Raw genomic sequence first — 19,114 nt, forward strand, 5'->3', positions numbered from 1 at the left:
TCGTTACATCGACATCATCCTTCTGTTGAAGACCAGATTCCTCCATAGGCTTCTATTCCTCGCCAAACGCATGGCCTCGTGCAGTTTTAATGCATAGGTGCAGTGATTTGAGCACACCTTCAGTAGGGGGAGGGCCCTGAGGTCTGGTGCCTTCAACTTTGCCCGTCATAATCTCTCTCTCTAGGCTATCCGGGGAGCGGCATGAGAGATGTTCGAAGTATATGAGAATTAAGTCCTGGCATATCGTTGACACACATATTTATTATGCGTACGTACGTACTAGTAATGGGCAACCGTTGCCTCTGTCAGGCGGATTGTACTCTTGTTTTCTACTTTCACGATAAATAAATCCATTGGGAAATTGCGTCAATTGTTTATTTTCCACTCAATTTTTATACGAAATTACTGTTCAAATCAGTGATCTTTTGCCACCGGGCCTCTAAAATCTAAATATTTCTTGTTCTAATTATATTCCTTCACAATATCTTAACTTCTAGACTTGTTCTAGTCATCCTATCTTGCATATCTCGTGCCATTTTAAATAGCATAATTACAATCTAGACAAGGACAGACACATTTAAAATTCGGGATTCGGGGTTATAATTCAACATATGTGTATTATATTAGATATATTGTTTACACCTTAATAGTACTGCCCATTTGAGAGTTAATCATCAGGAAAAAGATTAACTCTCTATCTCATATCCAAATTATTATTCTATAAATTGGAAAAAATGGCTTAGTAATCTATTAAGTTATGAGACAATGGTTGGTCCTCAATTGGATATCTCAAATTTCGGGACTTGACCAAATTCAATAGCTGAAAATGGGGCGTCCCTAGGCGTTGGTACAATACAAGCAGCAAAACTCTTCTGTCCATCGTTGGACCGTATGCCTTTTGTAATAAGGCCCATCGATCGACAGTTTACAGTGTGGGCGATGGTACAAATTTACAACGATTTACCATGATTAGCATGCATGCAAACCATGGAAAGTCAGCGTCGGTCAAACTCCAATTATTAAGTGAAACTGGTGCTGCCGAGCGTGCAAGGGAAGTCGATGGTTTGTAACTTTAAAAGATTTTACAAGCTTTTACTTAACTTGCCTAGTGGCGTCAGCATGGTCGCATTTTACCGCTTGTCACCATGTCTGTCACGTCTTAACAAGTACGTAACGTAAGTGCGATAGTGACAGCCTGACAGGCATAGTGACAGGCGATAAAAATGGAACCATGCTGCTACAACTGTTAGTATACACGTTAGTTAGTGTGAGTCTAATCTTGGAAGCTAAATTTGACTAAATGATCAAATCAGATGACAATGAAATATTATGATGACATGGAGCTGATCTGATAATGGAGACAGGAGGTGACCATGGGAACACTGTGATAAAACAATGTAAACTAACTGTGTTTGGGGTTCTTAGAATTGTCTCGATGAGTATTGGTTGCTTGTGGAAATAAAGGTACAGTCAGCGACAAAAGCTTGTACCAAAAATTATCAATAAAGAGATTGCGGAGAATTATCCGAGTTTTAAGAAATTCTATACTTAAAGAAGATATTCAGTTCGAGTTTACATTTAATTTTACCTATCTAGTAACTTATAGCTCTATTACTTACTTCAGTTGCACTTGCTGCTGTAAATTGGCACAAAAATGGGCACATGCAATTATCGGGACATTTAAAATACCTAGAAGTTTCTTTCTGTGACAAGGTGTTTCAAAAACCTTTAGAAAAATAGTCATCGATTATAATTAAGTTAAAATCTAATACCTGACAACAGGAGTTTGTACGATCAGTACCCCTAGTGTAAATAAATTCTATTTCGAAACGTGACGTACGCGTTTGCGTTTAGTCTCATTTTGTATTGGATTTAGAAAGAGCGCGCCAAGCGGGACGTTTTGGAAACTCAAAATCCTATACAAAATGAGACTTAACGCAAACTCGTTCGTCACGTTATGATGTCGACTAAATTTACACTAGGGGTACAGATCTGTCGCTTGCAATGAGTCGCATGGCTCTGAATGTATTTTGGACGTAATTCCTTGAAAGATCTATATAGATTCGGGACTCTAAACACAATGCCCCATACAAAAAAACTACCATTTGTCCAAACAAATCACACTCGAGACAAACAAACCAATCTTCACCCCACTCACAAGTCTCACAACCTTCCTGCGACAAGGTTCCATTATTAACTATCAGTAAGTGAGGTGGAACCCTGTAACAGTAGTGTAGTGTGAAGACGATTTCAATTTGTCGCCTATTGTTGTCACAATGCGTGTAGAGTGGCTTCATCGTTATTATAATAGATGGACGTGTCGCGTCCGGTTCGAAGGACCATCTATTTCGTAATTAAAAGAATATTTTCTCGATTTTTATGTCGCGATATGACGTTTCCGCTAGCTATCAAATTAAAAAACAAACTTTATTAAAACGGCGTGATCGCTTTAAGCTTTGGAAAGAAAGAGAAAGTAATTTTCTTCGCGTGTATGAAGACCTAATTATGTGCTACGTAGGTTTTTTCTTTGATTTCCTTTAATACAATACAGTACAGACAATAACTACACCGTGTAAAAGGTGTCGTTAGATTAGTCCTAATTTAAATACCTACGCCCGAGGGCGACACGATCCAATTTTTTTCAATCATTTGAAATGTAGAAAAGTAATTTTCTTCACGTGTATGCAGGAGACCTAATTATGCCACGTAGGTATATACTTTTTCTTGGTTCACTTGAATAGAATACATGCAGCCAATACTACGCCTTGACGGATTTGTCGATGGTTTTCTAAAACGTGAATTTAACTTTATTTCGAGGAAATTGTTTTCGTTCGGTCGTGACCTTGCCAGTTAATAAAATTCCTAACAAGACAATCAAGCATTTAATGTAGTTAAACAATTTTCAGTAATTAACAGCAATAAAAATTACCGGAGTGATGATGTGCACAAGCCCTTAATGCCAAGAGAATAAAGCTCATTTTAATAGTTTTGCGTAAGCATATGACACGACCTGCTTATTAGAATCATATTAGACTGTTTATGAATACATTTGAAGTGCTTTGAGAAGCATAAAAGCAGGTATAACGATATAAAACAGGGGAGAAAAAAAGGAAAAGTTCCAACGCACGACAATCGCAAAGGTGGTTTTTATAACAAATCGTTCTGGTTTCGTTCTTGATCTTGACCTCAATATTGCAACAGCCACTTATTTTTATTATCGTTATTATTTAATTAAAACATTGAAACGGAAACCGATACTCGATAGCCAGTTTTAATATCCGTTTTTTGATATTGATGTTAAAGTTTGGATTTGCGAATAATACAATAAATACAACAAACACAATACAATCAAGATAACAACTCCTTAATTGCCAAATAGTACATTACGATACAAGTGCGAAAAATAGGAAATGCGAAACGAGTGGCGATAAATTAAAACACGACCGAAGGGAGTGTTTTAAATCGACACGAGTTGCGAATTACCTATTCGCACATGTATCGTACAACGTTTTACAGTACATATGGCCCTTTAAATGTTCTACACAGTAACATAATATGCTACTTCTCGCACTAGTGCTATAAAGTAGCCCCATATGTACTGTAAAGGTATTTTTGGATACATTTCGGTCAAAATAAACACTAGACTACTAGACTAATTTAAAAAAGAATATAAATGTATACCGTATGAAAGGCGTCAGGAAACAAATTGCAAATGGCCTTTTATATATGTATTTATAACTTACATTATATGTCTTATGTGTGTGTGTGTTACGTGTGTGTGTGTGTGTGTGTGTGTGTGTGTGTGTGTGTTTATGTGTGTGTTATGCGTATAAAATATTTATTACATACGTAGTAAAGACGGCCAGTATCACTATAATTGGTGTTATGAGTCCACGTCCGCGGACAGGTTCAACTTTCCCCTCAATTCTGACATTGTGCAGTTGCAACATCCACTGCAATATTGCATGCGACCTTTAAATCTTTTAATATAAACTTACCCGTAAGTATATAGTCTAAACCGGGTTTTGCAAAGAAGATAGCCAAGATAGGTTAGGTTCGTTTGGTACAAAAAATGAACTTGAAGATTTTTGTTTCTTTATAGTTTGGATATATATATATATATATATATATCATAGAAATCACTAGCGTTCAATTAGAATTTAGGTGACTTTTTTTAAACGTGCTTTCTGATTGACTTTTATAACCTGAGGGAGCATGTACCTACCTACTTTTATAATCTTAAAGTTGGTAAAGCCTAGTTTTGAGTGTTCTTGACGTACGTACGTCTGTACAACGACGGAAAAAATATAAAAAAAATATGAGTTAACCATACGGCCGTCGGTGGAAGATTTTTTTTAACACTAATAGATAGTGTTTTATCTGTCCCTTTCTGGCAGCGTCCCTGCGCCGCGATACGATGAGGAAAAAAGCCTTCTGAATTAATTTAGCAGTTTGAATACTATACCTACAATAATGTAAAAAGAAAACATCAGTGACAGACATACAGGAACACCGGGACGAATTTATAAGTGCCCGTTCTGCCAAATTTAGCTCTGTGCACTAAAAAAATAACAAAAAACTATCATTTTCTGCGTTCACAATTGCCTTGCGGTAAGCTTCAAAGTGGCCGTAATTTAATTTGTTTGATATAGTACGTTTTTTGCGACAGAGAAGCCGTATTCTGCTAGTGCACTTCACAGTACAGTAGACGGAAAAAAGTCGTAAGAGAAAGGGTGTTTTTACTAAGTGGTGCCCTTTTATGTAAGGAAAGAATACGAGGAGATCTAAAAATAAGTTGCAATATTGGTAGCTTGCGTTGTGGACGGCAAATTTGGTAAAGTGATATGTAGTCATAGAGAACTGTTAACCTACCTACATACGTAGCTACAGACTGGTTACACACAGAGAAGATGGTGACCATTTCTCTAGGTATTCTAAAGCGGTATCGATATACGGGACAAAAACGGGATAGGTACAAATACGGGACGCGATCTGCGATGCAGACAGTCCCGTATATATGCGGGACGTATGGCAAACCTAGTTATATTAGGGTCAGACGTCAGAGTATGCATAAATACATAATAAGAATTCATTACGTATGTAGGTATGTATAGTGCACCATCGTCTACGAATAGTTCGTGTCATCCAGGATGACGCGTAGATTTGTCAAATCTAACCTTTAATACCATGACAATACGAGTCAAGGCAAGCGCTGTCGTGAATGAGACGATTGGTTTATTTAAAATTCGAAATCCTTATGCAAATACAAGATCCATCAATACCATATTCATCATGTTTATCGGTTTAGGTTTTAGGTTTTTTTGATCTATGGTTTTGCAATTAAACAGTAATAGTTATTTACTATACAAATGCGAATAGGAAATTCGTAACGAGTGGCGATAAGTTAAAACACAACCGAAGGGAGTGTTTTAAATCGACACGAGTTGCGAATTACCTATTCGCACGTCTATCGTACAACGTTTTTCAGTACATATGGCTCTTTAAGTGAATGCAGTGACAAAAATTGAGAAAGGTATGTTGACATGGTTTGGACACGTGGAAAGAATGAGTGAAAGAAGGTTAACAAAGAGAGTGTATAAGGGAGAAGTAGAAGAGGGAGCTGGAAGGGGTAGACCTCGGCGGACTTTCTCTGATCAAATCGGGGAAATCCTGAAGAAAGGCCAGGTCAAGAGCACCCTAAACCGACGAGCGTGTATGAGGAATGTCATGAAAGTGAAGGAAGCGAAAGAGGTATGTCAGGATCGTAGCAAGTGGAAATCCGTGCTCTCTGCCTACCCCTTCGGGAAATAGGCGTGATTATATGTATGTATGTATGGCTCTTTAAAATTTCGACACAGTTACATAATGTGCTAATTTACGCACTAGTGCGGAAAAGTAGCACCATATGTACTGAAAAATTCTATTATTACTGTTTAATTTAAACAATGTCGACCTACATTTGGAAATTAAAATTGTTAAGTTTTAATTTTGTTCGCGAACTGCCAGCAGCGTTACGAATTTATGAAACATCTGTTAATTAAATACAAAGTGTGTCAATCGCACTATGTCCTGCTAAGATCATTGACCCTCAAACAAGAGAGTTAAAATAGTTATTTACGATACAAGTGCGGAAAATAGGAAATTCGCGAGTGGTGCTGGTGATAAATTAAAACCCGACCGAATAGTGTTTTAAATCGACGCGAGTTGCGAGTTACCTTTTCGCACGTGTATTGTAGAACGTTTTACAGTACATACCTAATATGGCCCTTAAAATTTTCGACATAGGCACGGAAAGTGCTTATTACAGTAGCACCATATGTAACAACTGTAAACTTTGGTTACGTAGTTTTTTTTTAGATACTTCCATAACAAGATTATTTTCCACTTGATTATTCATTCGGGTAAAAAAGTGTTATCTTATTGATACTTTATAAGAGACAATTATCCCAGCACAAAATATATTATGTCACGAAAGACTGAAAAACCCCTTCTGTGTATAAAACATAAGGGTAAAGAGAAGTGACCTTAGTTTTGATTCTGAGAACTATCGAATCGACGTAGATTTTGTCATTATTCTGAAGATCGCAAGAAAAATCGACCCTAATACAAAATGCATTTCTACTACTCTATAATCAAATATTTATACTAAACCTCTATTCACTACAAAAACCTGGGCAGAAATCATTATAACAAGGTATTTTCCCAACATATTTAACACATGCCATATAAAAACCTTGTAAAAATGTGCTTGTAAACCATAACCGTGCGAAATATGTCGGCCGTGACAGCAGGCATTCCTCTCGAGAGTGACGCACACAGCTGTTTAAATGTCGTGGAGATAAAAATACGAGATTTAAGACCAATGCACTGTGCAACACAATTTTGAACCAGAATGAGTCTACCACTTATCTCAGTAAAGAGGTTGTGCGGTGATTTATATTTATTTTTTCATTTTATTAACATATGAGTACTAATATAGGTACAAATAAACTTCATGCCGCTAAACCTAACCAGCTGCTAGAGCCAAAGTAACTTTTTAAGGTCTTCGTACACTATATAAATTCCACATAATTGCAACACCAATTCAACTCAGTTTTGGTTCAGCTTAGCGTACGACGAATGGACGACGTGTAGACAGCATAGTTACGTAAAATTTGAAAATTGCACTGCAGGAAAGACATAAGGCTTTAATTACAAGCTTTTATTTAGTTTCACCTGTCCCGTTGTCTGTCGATCTTTAATTAAATCTTGCAAGTTAAATTTGATCCACTTCCCGGTTTCCGATTGAGCTGAAATTTTGCATGCATGTATAAATCGGATGACAATGCAATATTATTATGATATAGAGCCGATCTGATGGTGGAGACAGGAGGTAGCCATAGGACCTCTGTGACAAAACAAGGCAACCTAATTGTGTTTGGGGTTTTTAGAACTGTCTCGATGAGAATTAGTTAACTGTGGAATGAAAAGTACAGTCAGCGATAAAAGCTTGTACCAAAAATGAAATTTTTGCCAAAAACTTTTTTACACTATGCTTAACAACCGACTCTCGCTTATTTCAATAGGTATTTAATTTTGAGTGGTTATTGAGTTGTAAGACCTTTACCAAACGACTCAGTGACACGGTAGTGTAAAAAAGCGGCCAAGTGCGAGTCGGACTCGCGCATGAAGGGTTCCGAACCATTTAAGACGTATTAAAAAAATCTACTTACTAGATCTTGTTCAACATTTTACCACTTTGGACATACATTTTACCACTTTGGAAGTGTCTCTCGCGCAAACTATTCAGTTTCGAAAAAAATTATATTAGGAACCTAAATATCATTTTTGAAGACTTATCCATAGATACCCCACACGTATGGGTTTGATGAAAAATTTTTTTTTTAAATTTTATGACGTATTAAAAAAAAACTACTCACTAGATCTCGTTCAAACCAATTTTCGGTGGAAGTTTTGCATGGTAATGTATATCATATATTTTTTTTAGATTTTTCATTCTGTTATTTTAGAAGTTACAGGGGGGGGGGGGGGACACATTTTTTCACTTTGGAAGTGTCTCTCGCGCAAACTATTCAGTTTAGAAAAAAATGATATTAGAAACCTAAATATCATTTTTGAAGACCTATCCCTAGATACCCCAAACGTATGGGTTTGATGAAAAAAAAATTATTTTTAAATTTTTATGACGTATTAAAAAAAAACTACTTACTAGATCTCGTTCAAATCAATTTTCGGTGGAAGTTTGCATGGGAATGTATATCATATATTTTTTTTAGATTTTTCATTCTGTTATTTTAGAAGTTACGGGGGGGGGGGGACACACTTTTTACCACTTTGGAAGTGTCTCTCGCGCAAACTATTCAGTTTAGAAAAAAATGATATTAGAAACCTCAATATCATTTTTAAAGACCTATCCATAGATACCCCACACGTATGGGTTTGATGAAAAAAGATTTTTTGAGTTTCAGTTCTAAGTATGGGGAACCCCCAAAATGTATTGTTTTTTTTCTATTTTTGTGTAAACATCATAATGCGGTTCATAGAATACATCTACTTACCAAGTTTGAACAGTATAGCTTTTATAGTTTCGGAAAAAAGTGGCTGTGACAGAATCGGACAGACAGACGGACATGACGAATCTATAAGGGATCCGTTTTTTGCCATTTGGCTACGGAACCCTAAAAAAGGAATGCGGTCTAACTATGGTGGCGAATATACACGCCGACGTAGATTTCTGATATTGTATTTTTTTATTCTTTTAGCAAGATCACACATATCGACTACCCTTGATGGTTGCCACCTTCCGAATGCTCGTCTGCAGATCTTTATTCTTTTATCAGGGCGATAGTTCTGAATTCAAATCTATAACTGTTGCCAGTTATCTTCAAAAAGGCTGACAGTAGCCATTGTACTCGACCGACGACATCAGGTGCTAAATTTTATTGTAGCTAATTATATCTAATAGGGTAAGTTAACTACAACAATAGGTCCACAGGACGCGCACTTCCCCCTACTTCCCACGGAATTACACCACTTGCACATTGTCATAATCATAACGTATACAACTCATTGTTTGTGTTTATGTCTAAATACACAGACACACAGGTAATACAGTCAGCATCAATAGTAGCGGATGAAACAACGCGTATTCTCTGATATCTCAGCAAAAAGATATATTGTCTTTATACCTATATGCGAACTGTTCAAGATTTTGGAGGAACAATCTAGGATGACATACTTTTGGCGCGATGCGTTTTTTATACTCTACTATTGAATGGTGTCAACGAAAAACGTGGCCTAGTAGCTTCACTGATGTAGATAAATAAAAAAATAATAATAATAATAAAGCCTTTTATTTCGAGTCCAGGATTACATTACATTACATTAATTTTAAGTCAGCGTTTACATAATTTAAGTAGGTATGTCATTTTCTTTTAATTTAGATTGTTATTTGTTCAGTCAATTTTTAGATATTAAGTAACATATTATTTTTTATAACAAATGATTAACTATTTGTAACGGACAAAAACCCCTCATCGGGTGAAGGCCTCCTCCAAGGACTTCAATCTATCTCTGTTTGCAGCTATATATTTCCAGTTTTTACCAACTATTTTATTAATGTCATCAGTCCAACGACTGTTTGGTTTGCCGGAGCGTCGTTTGCCTGCAGGTCCCCTCCAGGTGGTAGCTTGCAAGCTGATGTAGATATCAAGATAAAATTTTGAGCCCCAAATAAACTTTCAATAGAGGATATCTCGAAAACTATTAAGCTATCGAAAAACTTGACTAACATAAACTTGTAGCAAACTTAATCAACTTTCGTTTGTTTAAGTAATCATATCGCTAAGACGAAGATGTTTCCAAGATATAAGTGAAAAACCGAAAAATGGGACCTTCAAACCCCCCCTTTCCCCGGCTCAAAGCTACGGTTGGGGACTTTTTATATGTTCACCTCCTAACTAGTCCAAACAAAAAATTGTGTTCCAAGCATTTCCCTCTATACTTTCTTGTTGCTTGGCCTATAATGTTATTGATTCCCGCATGTGTCCTTTTCATCTCCGCCTCCATGGAAGACAGCATTAGTTTAAGACTGACGCTAAACATCTTCGTGTTTAAGTAAGGTACCTAACCTACTATAAACGCAACTATAATCAAAGAAGGCGAAGGCGGAAATGTTATTTAAGCGTAACGCTCCGTTCCACGCTATCTGCAAATCGACAATGACAGGCTTAATCCATTAAACGGCTCAACCCAGGTACGAGGCGTTGACCTGACCAGGGGTCGGCTAACTTTTAAGAAGTGCAAGCTAAAAGCTTCTTCACACGTTGCAACAAATGGTATGTCAAAATTGCCGGCTAAGTAGGAGTAACGATTACAATCGATCGATCAAATGCCGTAATGTATTGCAAATCGTGTTATAGGTGACGTTTGTAGAGGCCATAAGGGTCTCCCCAAACCAGTCGACGCGGAGTCGGCTTTCGCCGAGTGTTTTACACCACACTATTCGCATTTAGCCGATCGACCGTCTCCACGGTTGGACACCTGCGTTTAGCAGTCTCATCCTCCTTGCGGCCGTAGAGACGCCCGATCGCCTGCGACTTGCTATCGCAACAGTTGTAAAGCGACGGTCGGCTCTCCCGTGCTCCGTCCTGCCGTCGAGACGTCAGACAGCACACGTACAGCCGTTGAGTCCGACGAACAGATGTAGGACAGCGGGTGATCGGCAATCGTAAATCTCATTTTTGGAGACAGGTTGTTAGTAACAACCTGAGTTTGAAATTGAACAGACCTGTAAGATTATTTTCCTTGGTAATTGTTACATATTATATAATAACCTGTGATGATGGATATTTTATGTAGACAGGCATGGAAAAAAAGGCTTACCAGCATTTTTATCGTAGCCTACTTGTTGGAAGAGCTACAACAGCAGCAAAAGCGGAGGCGACCGTGGGTTCATTCTTTGTGGCAATATAGATTAAGTGAAGATGAATTTAATTTACGATATCCTCGTTTGAGACTCGATCCAAAAATGTTTTACGATTATTATGGAATGACTGCAACAAAATTTGACTTCTTATTGGATTTGCTAAGACGAACACTTCAAAAACAGAACACAAAATTAATGTGGGTAATAATTCAAATGAACAAATACAAACGCATCAGTAGCTACTTCGGCCGTCATCGGCTCTGCTCGGCCGTCGTCAGCTATGTTCGGCCGTCGAAGACGCTGAACGGCTTCCGCCAGCTCTGACCGGTCCTTATCGTAGGTACTCGGTCGTGATCGGAGCCGTTCAACTCTTTCCGGCACCGTACGGCGGTATAAGGAGATTTATGAATGCGAACGTGTGCGGTAGGCTGCAAACAGCGTCGTACGAATGCGAACAGCTTTACGGCAAAACGCCGTTTTCCCGTCGAAAGACGTCGTTTCGCGTGGGCCGAGCCGATTTACGACTTATTCGCTCTTATTGCGTTGACATAAAGCTTTTTCCGTACGCGATTTGCCGAAACGGCGTCGACTAGTTTGGGGAGACCCTAAGCAATGCATTTCAAAGGGCCATGAATATTGATTAAGTATATTGATTTAGAGCCAGATGTACCGTAAACTGGGGCTACCTAATTTGAATCACGGGGAAAAATTGATAATAGATTTTTGAGCATATAAGTTGATTTTTGAACGCACGCTTAAGAACGCAACCTTAATATAAATAATAGGAGGGAGGCTGGATAACCCTTTTAAACGACATTGGGCGTCGTTGCATGCTCCAATGCACCACGATTGTAAATAAGGTATTATTAAGATAGAATTAGGATAACTAACATAGATATAAGTAGGTTCTATTGTACCCAACTAACAAATATGGACTGGAATTTGGTCTGAAATAAATATATATTGATTGATTGATTGATAAATATATGGAGAGCGTTCAGAAACTTCTAATAATTAAAAAATCGATGATCAATGTTTCCCCGTGATTCAAAGTAACCCCAGTTTACCGGTACCAACCACAATGAACCTTCAATGAACGGACTGTTCAACGGCATTTGGCAGTGAATACTATAAAAACACCCAACTACGTCCCGTCCCGTACTTCATAAGTTCAATCGTAATAAAGTATCAACTCTTTTTAGGGTTCGGTACCCAAAGGGTAAAACGGGACCCTATTACTAAGACTCCGCTGTCCATCCGTCCGTCTATCACCAGGCTGATAGCTAGACAGTTAAAATTTTCACAGATGATGTATTTCTGTTGCCGCTATAACAAATACTAAAAAGTACGGAACCCTCGGTGGGCGAGTCCGACTCGCACTTGTCCGGTTTTTTGTACAGTCAACTGCAGAGATAATTAAACCTGCATAGACATTTGTTTGCATGGGGCCCGGGTCAATTACGTTACGTTATGTAAAAAATAAACACAATATTTAAAACTACGAGCGCCGATTTTTACTCTGAAATACAACTCGCCAGCCGCGTTTTGCCTACCTCTGTATTAAAACGTTAATGCACTTTAAATTCGTTAAATCGACATGTGTCCGCTCCCTGTTCATTCTTCACGAATGTTCGCGACTCGGGCGATTATATTTATTAAAAAAATAAACACTTGTGATAGACAAACTTTAATACACACTGAAAGGAGTCGATGTCACGAGTCTCCCTTCAAGAAATACAGCCCGCTGCTCGGAACAGAGCTCTCTCTTCCTTGCCATAAGAATAAGGCCCAAAGGGTATCTGTCTGGCACAAAACACTGGAAACTCGAGGTACTACATAGTTCTACTTACCCGTAATTTTTGATGAATGATGATTGATTGCGTTCTACACTTATCAGAAGTCTCAGTACCCAATAGCAGATAGTTACTTACCTGAAATAATAAATGTCATATTAGTTATAATTAAGGTTCATTAAAAGCAGCGACACATCCTAATGTAATCTATGGAATTAAAAGTCAAATGTCAGATAACTTGCGTTGTCTACCATTAACTTATGTAATTTACTTATGCGGAGAAGACCGGCATTAATTTTTTTGGTTGGGAAGATCGTCACAGGGCATTAAGAAGGCTCTTGTATGTGTGTATACGTACTTCGCCCAGACACAGTCAGAATAGAAGAGCGTTGCACCTGCTCTACCGATCTTCTGTAAGTGGAGTGGAAATTGTATTAGACGCTTTTCCCCACATGACTTTCAGTGGCGGCGCGTCACAAATATTCGTAGGGAACCCGGAGCTAATTTTGCTTTCCTTTTCTCCATGAACCGATCGTGAAAGTACTTAACGGGCTGAAATTAGACAATTAGTTCTTTGAACGATCCGCCACTGTTGACTTTAGTGCTATATGAAATGATGCATCTGGTGTGGTTCGGCATTTAATCTTAAAAGTTTTCAAACTAAGGTGGATACTAGGAAATATTATTTATTAATGCATTTCATATATCAAAATCACCACATGAGATGAAACAGTATGTTGCCGAGGCAATCGCAAAACTTGCGACTTCTAATGGGTTTAGTTTTGGGTCATGGAATGGGTTTAACCTAATCTGTGCAAGTGTGCATTGATTTGATAACCAGCAGAAAATTACTCCCGTCTACAACAGTTAATCAAATGGCAGTTAGACAAGGAGGGACGACAGATGTTTATACAGCTGTCACTTTTCATAAACCACGGTCCGTTCTAGCGACCAATTTAGAACTATTACTGTAATTCGTTTTGCATCCCTTTCGATTTGCATATGTGTGATAAAGATAAAAGCTACAAGGCGCTGCGCTTATTTTAGTTATCTTCACAAATAATCATTTCTTTGCTCTCCTGTTATTTCAGCAACAGCAGGTGAATCTCTAAACAATACGAAACAGACTTTAGGCTCATGTAAATAAACATCACTTTCCATTGTATGACTCACAGAGGCTATTCATTTGACGACTTTATATCGCGAAAGTAAACACGTGTGGAGAAATTTTGTAAATGGAATTATGACTGAGGATTAAGATATTATCACTTTAAAAAGAACCTTAAAGTTTTAACAGCAAAGTTTATTTCTACTAACCTGACATCAAAAGTGCTGCCATGATATTAACAAAACCCAAAAAGTGACCTTATTTGTTCCTACGTAAGGTTTATGTTCCGTAATCTGTTGTAGTCAAAGGTGTTTTTCGTCGGTAAACTGACTCGGCCCTTATAGCCAAAGACAAGACTAGGGCAAAGGAAGTCTCAATTTAACGTAACTCGATAATAGCAACAGTTTCCTCCGCTCTTCCGTACGTTAGATCAGTTGGATAGCATGCTGGTTCCAATTTTGAATTTGCGTCGAGGATTGTGTGACAAAGGCCATTTCCTGGCTATGGTTTTTAGAGGAAATGAAAAGCGGCCAGTGATGTTTTTTTTTTCTATTAAATTATGGTTCGTTAGGAACAGCAGCGGAATTTTTCACTAGAAAATATGCGGCAAATGCAAAAAAAAAATCAAACCGAAACAGTGGACCAAACCTCTTATTCTCACCGAATTAAAAAAAATCGTATTAAAAATAAACTAAACAACCTAATCATCAAACAATGTGTCATAAAAACTCTCAAAGATTACCATAAAAAACGCGTTCATTTCGTTCTAAATGCAAAAAGCCAACGGGACATTTTTATTTTTACCAAAACTCGGCAGACGTTCGTAAAGAAGTAAAAAGATCGTAAATTGTACGAAAACTTTTTACAGGCTAAACCTTTTTTGTAGTTAAGTGATGCAATGAGATATCCAACATCTGCTGTTCCTATAAATTGAGCCAAATTTAGAAGCAGATGACAAACTAAGACTTTTTGCGGTCTCTGACTTTGACTTTTTTTCCTTAACCACCTTGGCACGCGGCAGCCTTGGACACGAAATAAACATTTTTTAATTTTGATATCTTACAACTGGAGCATACATACATTAAAGCAAGAAGATCACAATATTTAATTAGCTTGAAACATCTGGTTTCGTTTAATCGCCACCTGGCTATTTAAAATAAACGGACACTAAATATCAAATGAAACAATGCAGTCGAGCAGTCATCCAAAGGATCTGGCCACTGTATTCCAATCAGTCACCAAAAATTCATCTCAAGGTGTCCAGGATAAGTGTGACCTCATGTTATGATAGACTACAGTCTGTCAAGCCATTTCCGACGTCGAAAAAGCGGCAAATCTAAAATTTTTTGGCGCGAAGCGTGATCGTCCAATAGAAAATTTGACGAACGAAAATTTCTACTGACTAGTACTCACAAAGTTGTTTGACCAACTATATAGTACGATGTTAATTTCACATAACGATTACATATAGGTAAGTATATCCTATTTTTATAATGTTGTGATGACCAAATGTTGTGGTCCCATCCCACCTACTATGGTCCCATCGGAAAATAGGTGAACTACAATTATGACCATGAAATATTAAGTTTATAGTATTATTTGTTTTACTACATAGTATTATTATTGTTTTGTTGTAGTTCGTAATGGAGAACATATTGATATGTTCGTCTTCATCTCGCCCGTGCTTTGTAATAGTTTGGAACTTTACCACTGTATTTAGATTTGACTTTTTGCCGTGCAGTTGGCAACACAGCATGCTCAGACGCGCTACGCAATTTTAAATATAGAACGCGCTTGACAGTTCGACGGTTTCTAATATGGAACGGACAATGGTTGGGCCACTGTCTTCACGCAACACTTTAAATGACCATTGGACGTTCTCAGGCTTTTGCAATACGGTTAATTTACTAGAGTGATGATCAGTAAATTTTATATAGTTCATGATGATTCGATTTTCGTTAAGTTTCGGTTATTTAAAACGCTTGACGTACCTAATAGAGTATACGCCATTTCATTCACCATGGCAAGATTGCATAAATATGTCGCATTGTTCACATTCGCGAATGCGAATCTTACGGAATGTTACGGAATATGTAGTTCTTATTATCATTCCCAATTAGAAAAAAATCTGTTAGTCGGGTATGTCCTTAAACTACGTCCAAAAGAGGGGTATGGGCACTGTCATTTCGCTTAGTGTGGTAGGGCACAACACAGCGGATGTCATTCCAGATATAGAGCAGAGCCCAACTGGGGAAGTACCCCTTACAGAAAACCGTAGCCAAATAACACCAGACCCTACTCATAGTGTTGTGTTCCTGCTGGTGAGTAGGGTTGCCAGAGCTCAACACAACCCCCTGAGTTGCAGCTGCTTACCATCAGGCGGGCCGTATGCTTATTTGCCACCGACGTATTATAAAAAAATCAACGGGTTGCAATACGGGAGTGCCAGCAGAAGTGAAAACTTGAATATAAACGTTGTGCATTTTTGATATTTTGGAATGGTAAGGGAATAATTTTGCACGAATTGCTTTAATTATCAGTATAAAAGTACTATCATTTATGTAGTCAAATACAATATTCATTTATTGCGCTATCGTACACAAACATAACAATTTATATTACATCAAATATTTAGCACTTCAGAACTATTACAATAATTTAACATTAAACAGTTTATCTCTCAGAAAAATCAACTTCCATCCATAATTTCACCATCGACTCTTACACCATCATCATTACTAGAACCATCATGGATATTTTCGATCAGGTCACGTGTCCGTCTTACGAATTTTCAATGTCACATGACCTCTCGCGAGTTAACATTTATTCCCCATCATAAAAAGTGCACACAGCGCCGCTAAAGAAGTTTTCACTTCAAAAAACATAAAACATATGTTATCTTAGAACGGGATGTTATAAAGTATCGAAAAAACGTGTCTTGCTATTTCAGTCAATCTCGGTATAAAAAGTACTGAGGTAGACTGAAGTAGCATGACAACTAGGACCGTTTCCGAGAAAATACGATGGAAAACAATTATGCACTATATCTGTAGGTACTTAGTACCAGTTTTGGCGATGCATTTATTGAGTTGCCATAAACGTTCAGAGTGGCTAAATAAAACGACACGATAATTAGCCGGCGAGCTTATTTTGGAATAACGTTTTGTAGTAACCATACAAGTAAGTTCTAGCAGTGTGGACGATGGTACAACACAGATACAATTAGCAAACAAAGTGCTTATACCTTGTTCTGCACAAGGCTTATTTACTAATAAACAATGGTTTAGGAAGTCTTTGTTTGCGTAAGATTTTAATTAATATCTACTGCAAAATTAGATTGTTTAGTTAAGCTGCTTTAAAATATAGACGAGAAGTTTCATTTGTGTCACTTAGGGACTGTTTCACAATGTCCAAGTCAAGTAGTAGCTATTTAACGAATAAATTGACTGCCAGATAAAACTTTCTGCAAAACGTAGCACTTTATCTACCAGTTAAGCTTATTTGAAAATTGTGAAACACCAAAGATGATTTTATTCGTCAGATAAGTGGCAAGTAACTTATTCAGGACTTTACTTGGACATCGTGAAACGTAGTAATGAGTGAACGTGAGATGTAGTAAATAATCCTTTCCCGTCGTATTTTCTCGGGATCGTTCGTATTTGTCATGCTACTTCAGTCAACCTCAGTACATTTTGTACAGAGAGTGATTGAAATAGCATAACACGTTCGTACGTTTCCGTAAAAACCGATGGGAAAGGATTATTCACTACATCTTAAGGGTATATTTTACCGCAAGACGTACCAGTGTTGGCCGAACGTTAATCAGAATTGACCATTAACCATTACAAATGAACCGAAACTGTAACTGTCCGTACTAAGCCATAGATTAGGAAGATTTTTAGCAGTATTATTCTAACACAATCGACAGTGCACAGTAGAAACACAATCTAAAAACTTCGCAACACCATAAATAATTATAAAAAACAACAGACTTGCAAAATTGCCGCATAAAGCTAAGAGCAAGTTGCCAAACTGAATCGATTGCAGTATTGCAGAACGTATAACACATGCTCTCGGCCAATTCGATGTAGGTGACCTTTTCAATCAACGGGGTAAAAAACGCACAGTTAAACTATAGCAGTATATCAAAGTTCAATATTCTGCATTAATTAATATTTTATTCTAACCTGAATCATAATTTTCAAATAATAAAGGATAGGAGAAGGCGAGAGCGAAGTTTACACGCTTTTTATTATCTTATTGCGTTTCTAGTTTGTAATGGAAGAGTATTCCGTGGTGATCGTTAAGATACTGCTTATTAAAGCGTAACCTGTGTTGTGTTGTCAGTGTCACTATGCATTCAGTAGTTAGTTTGTGGTTTAACATGCTTCTATTAAGAACTTGTGAATTGAGATAACAGCGAGCGCTTCTAACACTTGTTCACACATCGCATGACACGCATGCGCGTATTTAAAGTACTTATACGCTTGAATTGACGTGTGTAAATGTTTTTTTTTAATGATAATTTGTAATGTTTTTGAGTACTTTAATTGTATTAGATGTATTGTACAGTTACACATTCATGCTTTAAATTTGACAGCCAAGTAGTAGAAGAGATTTGTTTGGCTACAAACAATATGCTTTATATGCTGTAGGCTTTTGGCTGTCAAAAGTTGACGTTTAAGAAATCAATTCATTTTTTTATATACAAAAAAAAATCCTTTATAGCTACATACGTTCTCCTGTATTTTGATTCATTTTCAGAATTTCGCTTTGACAACTATGGGCAACAGTCTAGAATCTAATATGACTTTATGGGCACTAATTCAAAAACTAATTACTTTAACAAATTAAAAGCTTTAAAGGAGCTTTTTAGCTCGCACCAGAGCAAGGTCACGCGATAACGGTCTACATTTACGTTATGATTGATAATGACATGTTGTAACGTAGTTTTATGATCTACTAATTAACTGTCAGAAATATTACGCCACATAATTATAACGGATACAATCGAAACAATTTTTCGAAGTTAAAAACTTTAGAGTCGGCCCAAGCTAACACTGCACATCAGACTTTGCAGGTGCAGAGTGTGGAAGTGCTACCATAGAATAGAATAGAATAGAATAGAATTTCTTTATTTGCCAGAATACGTATGGTACAAGATGATAACAGAAAAGGTTTTACATATAAGTGTCAGTATTCAGTCGAAGACACGACATGCAAAAATTAACATAAAATAAATCAGTATAGAAAAATTAAGAAAATAAAACAGTGGCTAAATTTTTC

General features: G+C 37.3%; 1 protein-coding gene across 3 annotated transcripts in view; it reads right to left on the reverse strand.

Moving 5' to 3' along the window:
- The window catches only part of LOC133529636 (uncharacterized), a 109,106-nt gene that overhangs the window by 47,205 nt on the left and 42,787 nt on the right, over positions 1 to 19,114 (reverse strand). Inside the window, exon 1 of one of the 3 annotated variants that reach the window (XM_061867394.1) lies at positions 12,778 to 12,885. The exons of the other annotated variants lie outside the window; for them this stretch is intronic. The gene's annotated coding sequence lies outside the window, so the exon portion shown is untranslated. Of the gene's footprint in view, positions 1 to 12,777; positions 12,886 to 19,114 lie in introns of those variants that run through there. 3 annotated transcript variants of the gene reach the window in all.

The sequence above is a fragment of the Cydia pomonella genome, chromosome 21, assembly GCF_033807575.1.
Source record: "Cydia pomonella isolate Wapato2018A chromosome 21, ilCydPomo1, whole genome shotgun sequence".
In the NCBI taxonomy this organism is placed as follows: Eukaryota; Metazoa; Arthropoda; class Insecta; order Lepidoptera; family Tortricidae; genus Cydia; species Cydia pomonella.